The 16,054-nt window shown below is 40.3% G+C and overlaps 1 protein-coding gene and 1 pseudogene across 2 annotated transcripts in view; both read right to left on the minus strand.

Annotated features, from left to right (window-relative positions):
- Nucleotides 1-16,054, minus strand: part of MALRD1 (MAM and LDL receptor class A domain containing 1) — a gene marked incomplete at its 5' end in the record, with an annotated part of 544,166 nt that overhangs the window by 223,354 nt on the left and 304,758 nt on the right. The window lies entirely within an intron of this gene.
- On the minus strand, nucleotides 5,984-8,095 carry LOC308562787 (LIM domain kinase 2 pseudogene; annotated as a pseudogene). The gene has a single exon. The product of its transcript is annotated as an LIM domain kinase 2 pseudogene (transcript).

The following is a 16,054-nucleotide window of genomic DNA, read 5'->3' on the forward strand; positions in this document are numbered from 1 at the left end:
AATTGAAGGTGAAATAAAGAGCTTCCCAGACCAAAAAAAAAAAAAAAGGCTAAAGGAGTTCAGTACCACCAAACCAGCATTGCAAGAAATGCTAAAAGGACTGCTTTAAGAAAAAGAAGGAATAGTGAGAGAAAGTTACAACAGCATAAAGGGGGAAAATGGCATTAAATAAGTTGATATCAATAGTAACCTTAAGTGTAAACGGAATAAATGGTCCAATCAAAAGACATAGGGTAACTGAATGCATAAGAAAACAGGACCGAAATATATGCTGTCTACAAGAGACCCTCCTTAGAGCAAAAGATTCACACAGGCTAAAAGTGAAAGAATGGAGTAAAATATTCCATGCAAATGGAAAGGAAAAGAAAGCTGGAGTAGCAATTCTTATTTCTGACAAAACAGACTTCAAAAAAAAGACCATAATAAGAGACAAAGATGGTCACTACATATTACTAACAGGATTAATCCAACAGGAGGAAATAACCCTTATAAACATTTATAAGGACCCAATAGAGGAGCACCTAAATATATAAAAAATTTCTTGGGGAATTTAAAGGGGAGATTGACAGCAACACAATCATAGTGGGGGACTTTAACAGCCCACTGTCAGCATTGGACAGATCATCAAGAACAAAAAATTAACAGGGAAATGCAGACCTTAAATGAATCACTAGACCTAATGGATTTAATTGACATTTACAGAACATTTCATCCCAAAGCAGCAGAATACACATTCGTCTCAAGTGCACATGGAACATTCTCAAAAATAGACCACATGTTAGGGCACAAGGCAAGTCTCTACAAATATAAGAAGATTGAAATCATATCAAGCATCTTCTCGGATCACAATGCCATGAAGCTAGAAATTAACCACTATAAAAAAACTCAAAAATATTCAAACACATGGAGGCTAAATAGCATCTTATTAAACAATGAATGGGTTACCAATGAGATCAAGGAAGAAATCAAACACTTCATGGAAAGTAACGAAAATGGACAACCCAAAAATCTATGGGGCAAGGCAAAAGCAGTCCTGAGAGGAAAATTCATAGCATAACAGGCCTATCTCAAGAAACAAGAAAAAGATCTAATGAACCATCTAACACAACAACTAAATGAACTAGAACAAGAACAGCAAGAAAAGCCCCGAGGAAGTAGAAGGAAGGAAATAATAAAGATCAGAGCAGATATTAATGACATAGAGACTAAAAAAACAATACAAAAAAATCAATGATACCAAGAGCTGGTTCTTTGAAAAGGTAAATAAGATTGATGCACCTTTAGCCAGACTCACTAAGAAAAAAGAGAGAGGACCCAAATAAATAAAATCAGAAATGAAAGGGGCGATATAACAACCAACCCAACAGAAATACAAAAGATTGTAAGAAAATATTATGAGCAACTATATGCCAACATATTGGACAACATGGGGGAAATGGACAAATTCCTAGAAGCATACAACCCTCCAAAGCTGAATCAAGAAGAGGCAGAAAACCTGAATAGACTGATAACAACTAATGAAATTGAAGCAGTAATCAAAAAACTCCCAGCAAACAAAAGTCCTGGACCAGATGGATTTACAGGCGAGTTTTACCAAACATTCAAAGAAGATTTAACACCTATTTTATTCAAACTATTCCAGAAAATTCAAGAGGAGGGAAAACTCCCAAACTCTTTTTATGAGGTCAGCATCATCCTAATCCTGGCAAGGTAGCTGCATACAAAATCAACATCCAGAAATCAATGGCATTCTTATACACCAACAATGAACTTTCAGAGAGAGAAACTAAAAAAGCAATACCATTTACCATTGCAACTAAAAAAATAAGATACCTAGGAATAAACTTAACCAAGGATGTAAAACACCTGTACTTGGAAAACTACGTGACATTGAAAAAAGAAATAGAGGAAGATTTAAACAAGTGGAAGAATATACCATGTTCATGGTTTAGAAGAATTAATATAATTAAAATATCCATACTACCCAAAGCAATTTATAAATTCAATGCAATTCCTATGAAAATACCAACAGCATATTTCACAGACCTAGAACAAACATTGCGAAAATTTATATGGAACCAAAAAAGACCCGGAATAGCTAAAGCCATCTTGAGAAAAAAGAACAGAGTGGGAGGGATCACGTTGCCAAACTTCAAACTGTACTACAAAGCCACTGTAATCAAAGCGGCCTGGTATTGGTACAACAACAGGCATATAGATCAATGGAACAGAACAGAGACCCCAGAAATAGACCCACGCCATTATGCTAAGTTAATATTTGACAAAGGAGGCAAGAGTATCCAATGGAGTAAAGACAGTCTCTTTAATAAGTGTGCTGGGAAAATTGGACAGATACATGCAAAAAAATGAAACTAGACCACCAACTTTCACCATACACAAAAATAAACTCAAAATGGATAAAAGACTTAAATGTGAGTCATGAAACATAAAAATACTGGAAGAAAACACAGGCAGTAAAGTCACAGACATCCCATGTAGTGGAATTTTCACTGATACATCTCCTAGAGAAACAAAAGAAAAAATAAACATATGGGACTACATCAAACTAAAAAGCTTCTGCACAGCAAAAGAAACCAGCCTCAAAATACAAAGGAACCCCACGGTCTGGGAGAACATATTTGCCAAGGATGTATCTGATAAGGGGCTAATTTCCAAAGTGTACAAAGAACTCATATTACTCAGCAAGAGGAAGACAAACAACCCAATTAAGAAATAGGCAAAGGACCTGAATAGACACTTCTCCAAAGAGAACATACAGATGGCTAAGAGACATATGATAAAATGCTCAACGTTGCTAATCATCAGATACAAATTAAAACCACAATGAGGTATCACTTCACACCTGTCAGAATGGGTGCCATCAACAAGTCAACAAACGACATGTGCTGGCAAGGGTTTGGAGAAAGGGGAGCCCTAGCCCACTGCTGGTGGGAATGCAGACTGGTACAGCCACTATGGAAAACAGTATGGAGGTTCCTCAAAAAATTAGAAATGGAGTTGCCTTTTGACCCAGTGATTCCACTCCTAGGAATGTATCCTACGAATCCTAAAACACTAATCAGAAAGAATATATGTACCCCTATGTTCATAGCAGCATACTTTACAATAGCTAAGATCTGGAAATAGCCCAAGTGCCCATCAGTAGATGAGTGGATAAGAAAGCTGTGGGACATTTACATCATGGAATACTACGCAGCTGTAAAGAAGAAGGATCTCGTACCCTTTGGGACAGTATGGATGGACCTGGAGAATATTATGCTAAGTGAAATAATCCAGGCAGAGAAAGACAAGCATCACATGATCTTGCTTATATGTGGAATCTAAAGAACTTAATAAACTGATGGACAGAATAGGTTCAATGACATGGAAGCATAGATGAGACTGATGAATGTCAGAGGGATGGAGGAGGGCGGGTGGGTGGAGGGGGAGAGAGTAACCAAAGAATTTATATGCATATATGCACAACCCAAGGACACGGACAATGGTGGGGAGAGGGACTGGGGAGGGGTTGAATGGGTCATCGGGGAGGAAAAGGGACATCTGTAATATTTTAAACAAAAATAAAATTTAAAAATTAAAAAAAAAGTGTTGTTAGAATACACAAAAAACAAAACAAAAAAAAAAACAAGTGTATGAAACAATCTCGCTAAGGGGATGGAGGAAAAGGTGTTGACCTAAGTAAATTTGGAATGAATGGAGTCTGTAAGACTAAAGGCAAAGGGACTGCATATAAGCACTGTATTCTACTTGGTAAAGTGGTTTCCCATGAAAGTATGGGTAAACAACTTGAAACCGCAATACATGTATTCTACAACTGAAAAATTAATTAAATGTACAGAGAATAGTGAGAGCCAGATTTCTCACCTTTGGAGTAAGTGGTTACAGATAAGTGAGGGGTAAAGCTAGAATCATCTATGTGGGAATGGATTATAGTAGAAGACAATATAAGCTTGCATTTAGATTACTATAGGTACAGATGGTAACATACAGAAATATGTATAAATATGTGTATATACACAGGTTTGTATACACACACATATATTCTAGGTCTGTCAACTGAGAGACCCTACAAGCAACAGGTCACATTAACAAGGAGAACACATAGTGCCCAGATGGGGTTTATAATACCATTCCTCCACAAAAGGAATCAGGACTCTGTGGAGAAAATGGCTGATTTGAGGACTAGCCTAGAAAATATACAACATGAGCCTGGGGCATCCTGTAGCGCCAGGAAGTGAGAAAGTGTTTAAAAAACAAATAGCCACTACGGTTGGGGTATGTCAAAGGGACAATGGAGCCAACCGAAAGAGCTGGATTATAACCCACAGTATAAAATATATATCAATGAGTCCATATTGAAATAATGGTTGAATAAATAAATGAGGAGAATAGATGAGTCTGACACACAGAAGAATTCCAAAGATACTCCACCCTTAAGGAGGAGGAGCATAACTGTCTTCCAAAGGCTACCATATGAAAGGGGGTAAAAGAGAATCCTACCAGTAGAGAGACAGGACAAGCATGGCCTCAAGCCATGTGATCAAGGTTAATATTACAGTGATATCACATATTGATAGTATGTGCCCTTGACAAGAATGGCATTTTACCTCTGTGGTCTTACTCCTCAAAACACATCACCCCCAGTCTAATCATGAAAAAAGCCACACAAGGTTAAATACTGATTTTTCTATTTTTTTCATGTTAACTGCTTAATTTATTTGGTCTGCTTAATGGCCCAACTTGGGCCCCCCACTCCCACGCTTACTGGGGACAGCTGAGGCACAACCAGTCACACAGTGCTGACCTTGCTGCTGCTGGGAGCCCAGGGCTCAACCACACAAGCTTGCACACTCCACATATAAGTATGGTCTATATAACATGACCAGAGATGACATCTAATCCCACAACTCATCAGGTCTATCAACAGTATTTCACATTTCACCCAACAGACAGAACAAGATAGTATTAACAGCAACCATTCTCCTGAATCACTCTTACCCACCTCCTCCCTCCCACCCCCAATACAACCACCACACATCGCAGTAATATCCCAAACCCATTCCCAATTTTTTAAATATGGCGCAAGCTCACAGACACTTAGGAGGAGGCAAATCTATTTGTGCTGAGTCTCTGGAGCTCTGGGAGCCAAGGTAGAGGCTGCCCCCAGGGCTTTTCAACACCCATGGCTGTGGCTCTGAGGGCTTGCAGCCAGGAGCTAGGGGGGTGGGCTAGCCAGCAGGGGAAGTGAAAGCCAGATGGCCCAGCTCAGGGAGCTGTCTCCCCCAGCATCCAAGCTCTGGGACTCTGCCACCACCTCTTCCCACCCAAGTTGGTACCTGAACCAGGCATGGTGAAGGGTGAGCAGTGGCTGCTTCAAGGCCAAGAGGTTGCTGAGATATCCACACCCCAGCCTCGTATACTGGGCCTATGACAAGCCATGCTATCCTCCAGAACCCACCCAGCTCTAGGCAAAATGTCTCAGGTTTCTGACTGAGAAGCCCACCAGGGTATGAGTGACAGCAGCCAGGATATGGGCTTTCTAAGGGGCAGGGCCTCTTTCTTCCCAGCCCCCAGCCTCTTCCTGCACTGTGGGTGACTTATTGCAGTCAGAAAGGATGCCAACCCAGAAGTTTTCAGCCAGTCTCAAGCGGTACAGTTTGAGAACATGAGGTGGAAACTCCCCTTCCCATTGATGTGGCCTGGGAGGTGAACCAAAACCAGCCATTCCCCTGACTCCTGGCCACCACACACTAAGAGACTCTTCAAAAACTATTCCCGTGACCCCCACCCAGAGGAGGGTGGGACATGGAGTGAAAGGAGGGTAGCACCACTGTCCTTTCACATCCTTGGATTGCAGCCTGGCCACCAGTCTTTCTCTCATCCACACTACCGTGAAGTCCTCCTGTCCCCAGCTGGACCAGAGACTTCAGAGCCCAGGGGTAGGTTCACCCTGGAATCCTGCTCAGCAAGAGCCCGGAATCCAAGGGTGTTCCCGAGTGGTCATGAGTAACAGACTCCTCCTGGCCCAGGGACTAGGCTTTTTCGTGTTCTTCACAGCTTTCAGGAGAGTGTTAGATTTACAGAGAGTAACCAGGCCCCCAAACTTGTGGAGATGCATTACCCTGGTGCAGGGGAGGTAGTAGGGATGGCTTGTTCTGCTTCTAAACAAGCTGCCAATCCACAGGAAGCTGGGATGGCCCTGCCCACAGCAGGGGGCTGGGCCAGGGCTAGGGGAGGGAGACCCCGTCAGGCCGTACTCCATGCTCACTGTGTGGTCCAGCTCCTCCAGCTCTGCAGGCAGTGGGATGCCCAGCTCCCCAAGGTACAGGGAGAGGGCCTCAAACGAGTCCTCCAGTTTTGAGAATGCCAGCCTGCTCTCGGGCTCCAGTTTGCAGGAGATGGTGGCCAGGGGGAAGAAGGCTGGGGGACAGTCTGTAGGGACAAACTTCTTCCAGAAAAGCTCCATGTTGAGGCCATAGTCCAGTGTTTGGGGCAGGCAATCAGGATCTGCATACACCTGCCAGATGATCTTGCAGAGAGTGATCCCAAAAGAGAAGACATCCACAGTCTCATCATAGCTCTTTCTGTTCAGCATCTCGGGGGCCAATCAGTAGGGGTTTCCCACCACTGCACAGTGCTTCTTGTGGTCATTTTTGCGCAGGGTACATTTCTTGTTTGTGGCCTCCTCTACAGGGGGCTTTTTCCTCTCCTCTCCTATGAGCCGTGACAGCCCAAAGTCTGCCGCCACCACCACAATCTTGTCCAGCTTGACGAGGCAGTTGTGTTTCACATCTCGGTGGATGATGCACATGGAGCGCAAATAGGCCATTCCAGAGGCAATGCCTTTGGCAAACCTGACCTTCTGCTGCCAGGGTAATGGATCCACACTGCGCACAAAGTCCTTCAGCGTGCCCCCCTCAATATACTCTGTCAGCAGGTTCAGCTTCTTGTCCTTGTATAGCACCCCGATGAACTTGAGCACGTTGGGGTGGTCCAGGCTGCGCATCACCTCCACCTCAGTCAGAATAGTCTTCTATATTTCCTCGGCATAACGAATTAACTCCTTTGTGACCATCACTTTGCCTGTGGCTTTGTGTGTGTCACCTGATGGCCTGCCCAAAGAAACCCTTCCCAAGGACCTCCCCGTGGATCAGGTCACAGGGCTGGAAGATCTGCCGGGAGTAGCTGTTAGAACAGCAGAGGGATTCTGAATGGCTGATGTCACAGCTGAACAGCAGGCGTCCCTTTGGGGAGCTGGGACCAGGGGACTTGGAAATGCTGTTACTGCGCCTTAGGGAACGTCTCTTCAGTGTCCCTTCCAGATTCCCCTTGGTGCCCAGGGTGCTGAGGGCATGAGAGTGCCCTGCATCCTGCATGTGGGGAGAGAGCCGTGCATCCAGCCACAGTCGGTCCAGGCGTTGGGAGATGGGGTTGTGCTCAATCAGGAGATGAGGTGTCCGGCTCATCTGGCTAATCGCATCTTTTACTTCCTCCACCCGGAGTGCGCGGACGGGGTCCCACTGATCCCCAAGATGCGGTCCCCGGGTAGATGGCATTGTGGTTGTTGGGACTGATGTGCATCCGGCTGACCTCTTTTGCTTGCACAGCAGCGGCCTAGCTGGAGCGGAGGCTCTCTGCGGATCCGGAGAAGCCCCCCTTGCCTCGGCGGTGGCTGGCATGGAGACGCCTGTGACAGAGTAGGGCAGAGTCCTGGGCAGAGTCCTGGAGAGCCTCTCAAACCTGGGTGCCAGCCCCACCTTGCTGTGGCACTTCCCACAGCAGAGGGTGGCTAGCTGCACCAGGGCATATGTGTCCCCAGCCTCGATGGTCACCTCGCAGCTCCTACAGGCAAAGCACTCTGGGCGGTACTTGAACCCCCCAGCCACCGTCGGGGCCCTGCCATCAGCAGAGCGCACCTAGGGCAGGAGTCCCCACATTTCCTCCAGTAGTTCTTGTGGCAGGAGCACTTCCCATCTTTCTCATAGTACCAGTTAGTAGGGGACTCCTGGCATTGTGCACATCAAAAGGGGTCTCTGGAGGTGAAGTAAGCCGGGATGGACGAGTAACCCCCCATCTTCTTCCCACACCAGGTAAGCTCAGCTGCACACCCGTCGGGGAGCGCCTCGGGCTCGCTGCAGATGGCCACTGTGACAGGCCCGGGGCTCCGGGCACCTCGGGCTGCAGGCCGCTGCCCAGAGCTCACCTCTCCCTCCCCTACAGCTGAAGAGGCCTGAGGCCTCCGGGCCACTTGCCTCCTGACAGGTTCCCAAAGGGGCTCATGGCTCGCATGGTTCCTCCCTAGTTCTCAGAAGCTCTGGTGGCCCTGGGGACCCCGGGAGAGCCACCTCTCTGCACAGGCTACACACACAGGCATCCCTGGGCAGGCGCCCGTGACTAGCTAAGAAAGGAGGCTGCTGTCAAGTTCTAAATACTGACTGATGGATATTTTACAAAATACCTGAGCACTGCTTCTCGAAACCATCACCGTCATCAAAAACAAGGAAAGCCTGAGAAACTATCACAACCAAGAGGAGGCTAAGACATGACTACTGCAGCAGAAAACTGATACTAGGAAAAACCTGAGGGAATCCGAATAAAGTATGGACTTTAGTTACTCTTTTCCTACAGTATTGATGAATTAATTGTGACAAGCATGCCATACTAATGTAAGATATTAATAACAGGGGAGGCTGGAGTGTGGGGTATACAGGAACTCTCTGTAATTTCTTTGCAATAATTATATAAATCTAAAACTTATTATAAAATAAAAGTTTAATAGATGCAATTTAAAAACTCTGCTCTCTAGAATATAATATAGTTATATCTATATATTAATATATATTATCTTATATAATCATATCTCTAAGTAATTTACATAATTATATTTTGTATAATTACAGTGAATATCTAGAATTTATTAAATCCAATCTGAGAAGGCCAGAAAAAAAAAAAGAACTATCATAACTATTTGACTTTTGCTCATTTGTAAGATAATAGAGAATGCATAGCTTCCAAATATTCCAATTTGAAAAACTTTGTTTTTGTGTCTGGTATGTCCATAAAATTTTTTGTTGCTTTTAAAAAAATTTTCATCAATTAAAAAAAGTGAAACATGTTTAAATAAACATAGTGCTCATCAGAAATTGAGCACATAAATAATACATAAAAAAAGATGAAATGCCATACAGAAATCATCTTGAACCTAAACAACAACAAAAATACTTTAATATATGTTTGGCCCTACTCACTGCCATAGTAGCCTAGTAAAGTCTTCTCCTTCTGAATAAGACTAAAACATTAAATATTTGAAGCCACATGGATGATTTAACTAGTATTAAAACCTTCCATGATTATAATAAAATATTTTTAAAATACTTTTTAACAAATGGAGAGGAGTGGCTAGGACTTAGAATATCTGTATCTAGCAGATAAATTTATATAATTATTTAAATCATCTAAAATATTAAGCACTTAAAAAATACTAGAAATTTCTTTAAAACTGAGAACATTAAAATTTTATAGTTTATATAGAAGTTAATGCTATTTTGAATTTTTAAAAAGAATTAAATGAAGCATAGGCTATTTAAAATTGCATAAAAATCTCTTCCCCAGGAATACCTTGCACGTAGCTCTTATACTTGGAGTAAGATTTCTAAGTTCATGTGTTTACAGGAAGCTTTCTGCCCTGAGAGAATAAATTTGAGGGTTAGATCAATATAATCATTGTATAGATGTGTGTTGTTTTAGATGGACATTTTGTAAAATCATTTTAAACAAACAGAATATCTTCACATTTTTTGCTAGAATAATGTTCCTTTAAATCCAAAATATTTATTTCTTAGCAATTTTCTTTAAAAATCTAGGCTACCAATATGGGCCACTTAGGTGAAATAGTTTAACGAAAAAAATTAGAGATGAATGAAGCTGAAGTTGTACAATTAATTTCTTACAAACACATTCATTTTTACCATACCAATCTTTCTTTTTTCCAGAGTTTCCAACTACAGAATCACAAACTCATTGACATTCTATTAGAAAGTTCACTTTCTCTTTCATTCATACAAATACATACAGCTGATCTATATATGTATCTATGCATTTACACACACATGCACACAGGTTTTTGCCCTATCACAGTTGGTGAAAGCCCTTCAAGGATCTTCCTTTGGGATTAGGAGCCACATCTTAACACGGTCCCGAGAGTTCATGCATTGCTGGTCCCCTGTCTGTTTATACAGTGGTCACAAAGTCCGCATGCATGACTCTCATTTGAGCCTTTCCACTTTCTTCATAGATGGTAATGTCTTCCTCTATGTTCACATGGTCATTTTCTTCCATGTTTAATAAAGCAATACCTGACAGCTATGTTCAAGTATTAGCAGTGTTAAAAAATTTCTCTACCACAAAGTCAATGGTCACAAGTTGCTGGGTCTCGACATCAGAAGTGCCACAGCATGGCTGATCTGTGACCATCCTCTCATCCACTAATGTGTCATTAGAATATTATTTAACCAGGAAAACATGAGTTGCTGGGTCATTATCTTAGCGGATAACTGTTGCGTGGACACATCTATTGTAGAGGTGGAGTAAATCATGTCTGAATGAGCACTGTGCACGTTTGATAAGCAGTGTGACTGACATGCTACTAAACACAACTTGGTTCTATCAAGTGTTCTTATAAAATCAATATACATATTATGACAGGAGGTGGCTACTTCTCAATTAGCAGACAACACAATCTCATGTTAAAGGGACTCAGAGGCCCTCTGACCAACTCCTTTCCTACCAGGTATCTCTTTATTGCCCTGCTACATCTACACCCACTCTTTTGCAGTCCTCTTACGGCCCATCTCAGCTCTTTCCGTTCTCAGCATATTCATATGAAATGTTCCTTTTCTTTTCAACCCTTTCAATGCAGTTAATTTCCACTCATGTTTCAGTGGAATCATCACCGCCTCATCCAGCCTCATGGATCTCAACCAAGCCATACCTCTCACCATAGACTCTGAGAGCACGCTGTACCTCTCCTTTACAGCACTTAACTTACTTGTAATTATGTAAACTTTATTAGTGTGATGATTTGATAAATATTTGGCTCTCTCATCAGATAAACAGAATTTAATGCTGGGTAAAATCTGATCAATAATACCCAGCACAGTGCCTTGAATATAGTAAGGTGCTCAATAAATAACTAAAAATGTAACTTGTAATTTGCACATGTCTACATATATGTATTTATATGAAGAGAAAATAAAAGTGCATTATTTAATTGATACTGTGTATGCAGTATAAATACTGTAATCTGAAAATATATTTATAAAGCATCAAAAATATATTCATTTTAAAGCATCTGAAATATTTCAATTTATTTTTCACTCTGCAGAAGCTTAAAATATTGGGATTTGGGGGAAGAAAGACAAGACCATATCACAAATGCAATGACTAGAATTACAGAATTGCAGTATTTTGTGGTTATCATTTTCTTTTTAAATATCACCTTGCAGAAGCCTTCCCAGGACTTTCAGCGTGGGGTCCAATCTCACTCACATAGCATCATCCTACTGCAATGGTCATAGCACCTTCTACTTTTCACTTTCCATTTTCTTCTTGTGTTTTCATTATTTCAATAATTGCTCATTGTTTGTCTTCCCACCACAATTGAAAGTCCATGAGGATGAGAACTTTCTCTGTCTTATTTTCCTTTGGATGTCACATGCCTAAAACAAAGCTTGGCGTGGTGTAGGCACTAAAAAATTGTTTATTCAGTGAATGCATATTCAGCTTCAACTTGGTGAATTAAGATATTACAGAGAATTGTTAAAATTTGCTGAAAAGTGGTTCAAAGCTTCCCTATAAAACTTTGGCTAGATTTCAGGTTCTTTCTTCGATATAGGTTAAAACTAGTTTTAATGAGCTTAAATTGCATAACTAGCAATAAACATTTAAAAACTCACAAAAAGGCATGTTCTCTAAATGCTGAGTTACTCCATTCACCTAGATACTTTCTGAGACACACTTCAATTGTTCTAAATCTTAGGTGATACAAAAAGGAGTAAGCAGTAGGTATAATAAAGAATAGGCTGTGGAGCTGATAGTTCTGACAAAGTTACATTCAGAAGGATTCTTGCAAGGTCTTTGCTATACAGAAAAGGCTCACTAACCCAATTAAAATTCTCAATCTACACTATTCAAGGTGATTTCCTACTTAGTGGTTGATGTAGTGCCTTTCACACTACATTTGGCTCCTGAAGGAGAAAGACATTCATATGGTTGAACATAGAAGAACAATGTTGGAAAAAAATACAAATGAGGAGTCCTTAGGAAGCACCTGACAGGAAGAATGATAAGAGGAGGCAGGAAGGTCTGGAGCAAACTGTCAGTCATGAGCGATTGTATCTGTCCCTTGGTACACTGCTATTCATGGGGGTTGATAACCATTCGATGCAAACAGAGGAACAACATTTTATGACAAAATTATTGGACATAATTCAGCTCACTGTCTTCCTCCAGGAGTGAAGAAAAATGAGAGAGAAAATAAAACAAATATATGTGAGTCAAACAGCAAACCAGTATAAATGAACAGCAAATTTTAAACTAAGATCCTTGTAGAAATTTTTCTTCCGAAAGGGACACTGGTGTGCATTGTTTATAAAACATAAATAAAACTGTTTCGGTAGAGTATCGCAAGCAATATTTTCAATACAAAATCCTCTGGAAACCAATACTACTTAATGGTAGACACAAAATAAAACGTATAAAGGTGCTACTAATCAAAGAAGTATATATTATATATGTATAAAGAATGGGAGGATTTTCTTGCTTGAATAAATCATTGGATTCACCAAAAAAGAAATTCTGTTTGGTATTTAAAAAACAAGTAAAAAACATCCAAACGTTTACTCTCCAATATATTAATGAAATAAAAAAATACATTGGAAAAGCATTGTAAAGCTAAGACATAAGCATAAAGATGAAAAGACAATACCAGAAGGACAATTAAGTCGACAGCAAAAGAGGTAAGTGTAGCCATCAATTCACACATGATAGAAATAAAGTAGAATAAACAAAGGTTTACCAATGAAAAATTAGAAACTCAACATATTAAAATGAACTTATTTATTTTTATACTTCCTTACTCTTATATTGAGCATCAAGTCAAAGTCAGGCATCCTTCTACTTGGTGATAATATGTTGTAATAACAGAAACAAAACTTAAAATGAAGATTGTTCTACAGAAACTCAAAGAAGGCATGTTTAACTTGCCCATTACGTTGTAATAGTCCTTAATGCAGGGGAGGACAATGAAATCAGAATACATATGATTCATGTGAATGTTGTACTTTAATTTAAATCAGTTATTATTAGAGGCCTTTTTATGCCATTAATTAAGCCGGTTGTCAAAAAGAAAAATAAGAAGTTATGATTTAAGGGGCTCACAAATAAATGGGAACAAAAGCATCACATAACTATTATTATTTGAGTGTGAGCAAATTCCACTATATTATAGAAAAGAGGTATAGAACTTTGGTGAGGTTGCAGTGAAATGAAGGGCCTGTGTGAAATTAGGAGGGTGCAGTAAGGGTGTAGCATTTGAATTGGGCTTTAAAACCTGAACAGGATATCACCAAGTATATCAAGTAGATGACATTCCAAGCAAAGAAAACCACATGATTAAAGGCACTGGGATATGAAAGTGTTTTAATATTTTGGAAGCCCCGAATAGTCTGATCTGGTTAGAATATTGAAAATGAGCTAAGGACTAAGGAGTCAAGACTAGATATACAGACCAAGGCCACGTTACGGAAAGTGTCCTTCATTACATTTTGAGGATTTAAGACATTCCCATAGCCAAGTGGAAGCCACTGACTATTGTTAAGTTAGGGAGTACCTTGACCAGATCTGCTTTGGAAAGATCAGATCTTTAGTAGAAAGAGCTGAAGACAATGAGCAGGATGAATTCATAAGACTTAACCCGAGAGTTATAAAGAGGGAAAAATGGACACAATGTACAAATGAGTTGGGACAGGGTAGGGGTGACCAAGAAGGTGTAAAGTTTGGGAGCAAAGGCTGAGGTTCCTGGGAGTAAACATTGCTTTTAGAATGAATGGAAAAACTGAGGGGCTGCATTGCAGATCTAGTTAAAATTGGATATTATAAATTCGTAACAGAAGTGATCAATATAAAGCACATGGCTTTCTCAGGAGGCTAGAATCAAGAATGTGAAATCATAAAATGATTGTTTAAAATTTGGAGGTAAAATGTATAGGGCAGAGTTAAGGAAATTTAGGGCTACAGTAATTATCAGAAGAAGCCACATGCTTGGAGCTCAGGTTTCAGATCCAGGGTGATTCTGTTTGAACCTTCCTAATGTATGATTTGGGGTAAGTCACAATTTATTTTGGTCTCTTATTTCTTAGCTGTAAAATGGAGATGACAACAATGTTCACTCACAGTACTTTACTTCAAACCTTTGTAATTAAATGTGTTTTTTGATTCAGAATTTTTCAAATTTTAGAAAGATATTAAAGTGCACATAAGATATTTTAAGTGTATACCCAGTGAATTAGAACTATCAATTAAATAATGAAATATATGTATACTTCTGAAATAAAATATATGACAATTTCTGTTTAATGCAATAAATAAAGACTACAAAAGCCTCATGTCAGTTTGTGTTAGGTTTCGATGTCAAGTTTAAAAAATTTCAATCTTCAGAGCTTTTTAGATTTTAAATTTATATAAGGCCATCTGTGGACCTGCAGTGTCTGATACATAGGGTTTTGATTTTAAAATATAACATTTCTAAACGATTTTGAAGATCACCTGGCATACGGGAGCATTCAGTAGTTCTTATAAGGGGGATGGTGGTGGTGATCATGATGGAGACAGGCAGAGCAGGGGAACAAGGACTTGGTGTTCCCACGAGGTAGAAAATAGTGTTTAGTAATTTGAGAAATAGAATGACAAAAGGAAGTATTCAGAGATTAGAATTTCAGAGTTAAATAATTTAGAATGAAAGCAATTTCAGACAAAGAAGTGTTTTTTCAGCAGTTTCTTAGGTAGAAGTTTGAAAGAAGGGAAAAGAGTAAGTAAGTAAACATAGGCTTGTGCTTCTCAAAGAAGGAATGGCTTTAATAAAATTAACCAAACACAGAACAAGCAGTAAAGGCTGGGTAAGACTTTGAGAGACCATCCACTCACCTCCTCATCGCCTGCATTTCAGCTTCCAAAGCCTCTCTCCCCACCCCAAGAGGACACGAAGGTAGAAAGGAAAAGTGATATTGGGTCAAACTGTTCTTTATTCTCTCCACAAGGTGGGGACGTTGACCTAGAACACTGGACGCTGGTCAGAGATCCTGGGCAGGTGATGAGAGAGGCAAAGTATCCACAGCACCTTATGTTTCTCCTTTAAGAAGTATTGCCTGTGGTTGGATATTTGGTCTGCTGGCGTATGTGAATGTATTATACAGCGGTTGGCAAACAGAGGTTTACAGTTGTTCTTATGGAAAAAGACATGCAGGCTATGATTATAACAATAGCTTTATTAACTCAAAAAAAATGTCACTATGGCACAGTAAACCTACTTTTGCCCACCCCTGTATGTGCTATATGTACGTATCTTACTGGAATGCATTTCCTCTTGGGACATTCCATGTCTTTTTTGTGTGTGTTTCTCAATCAAAGATGCTTAGTGCAATATGTCCTATAGAGAAGATGCACGCTAAATTATAATAGAATTGAAACTTTTTTCAGCTTTCGTGATGTAATACTCTATATAAATTCAGTAATGTTAACCTACTGATATTTGTAATTATTCTGGGATCTTAGATACAGTTCGTTTAATGCTAATAACGACCCTGAAAGTGCCTGTGAGTCCATTTTATAAATAAGAAAACTGAAGCTCACTGGTGAGGAAACTTGAAGCTGAGAACACATAGCAAGAAATTCAGGAGAGCAGAGGCTGAACCCAGATTTGTCTGAATTTCATGCCCATGCTTCTGCCCACTGCCTGGAACTGGGAGCCTACACTGAC

This window comes from Miniopterus schreibersii, assembly GCF_964146895.1.
Source record: "Miniopterus schreibersii genome assembly, chromosome: 1".
In the NCBI taxonomy this organism is placed as follows: Eukaryota; Metazoa; Chordata; class Mammalia; order Chiroptera; family Miniopteridae; genus Miniopterus; species Miniopterus schreibersii.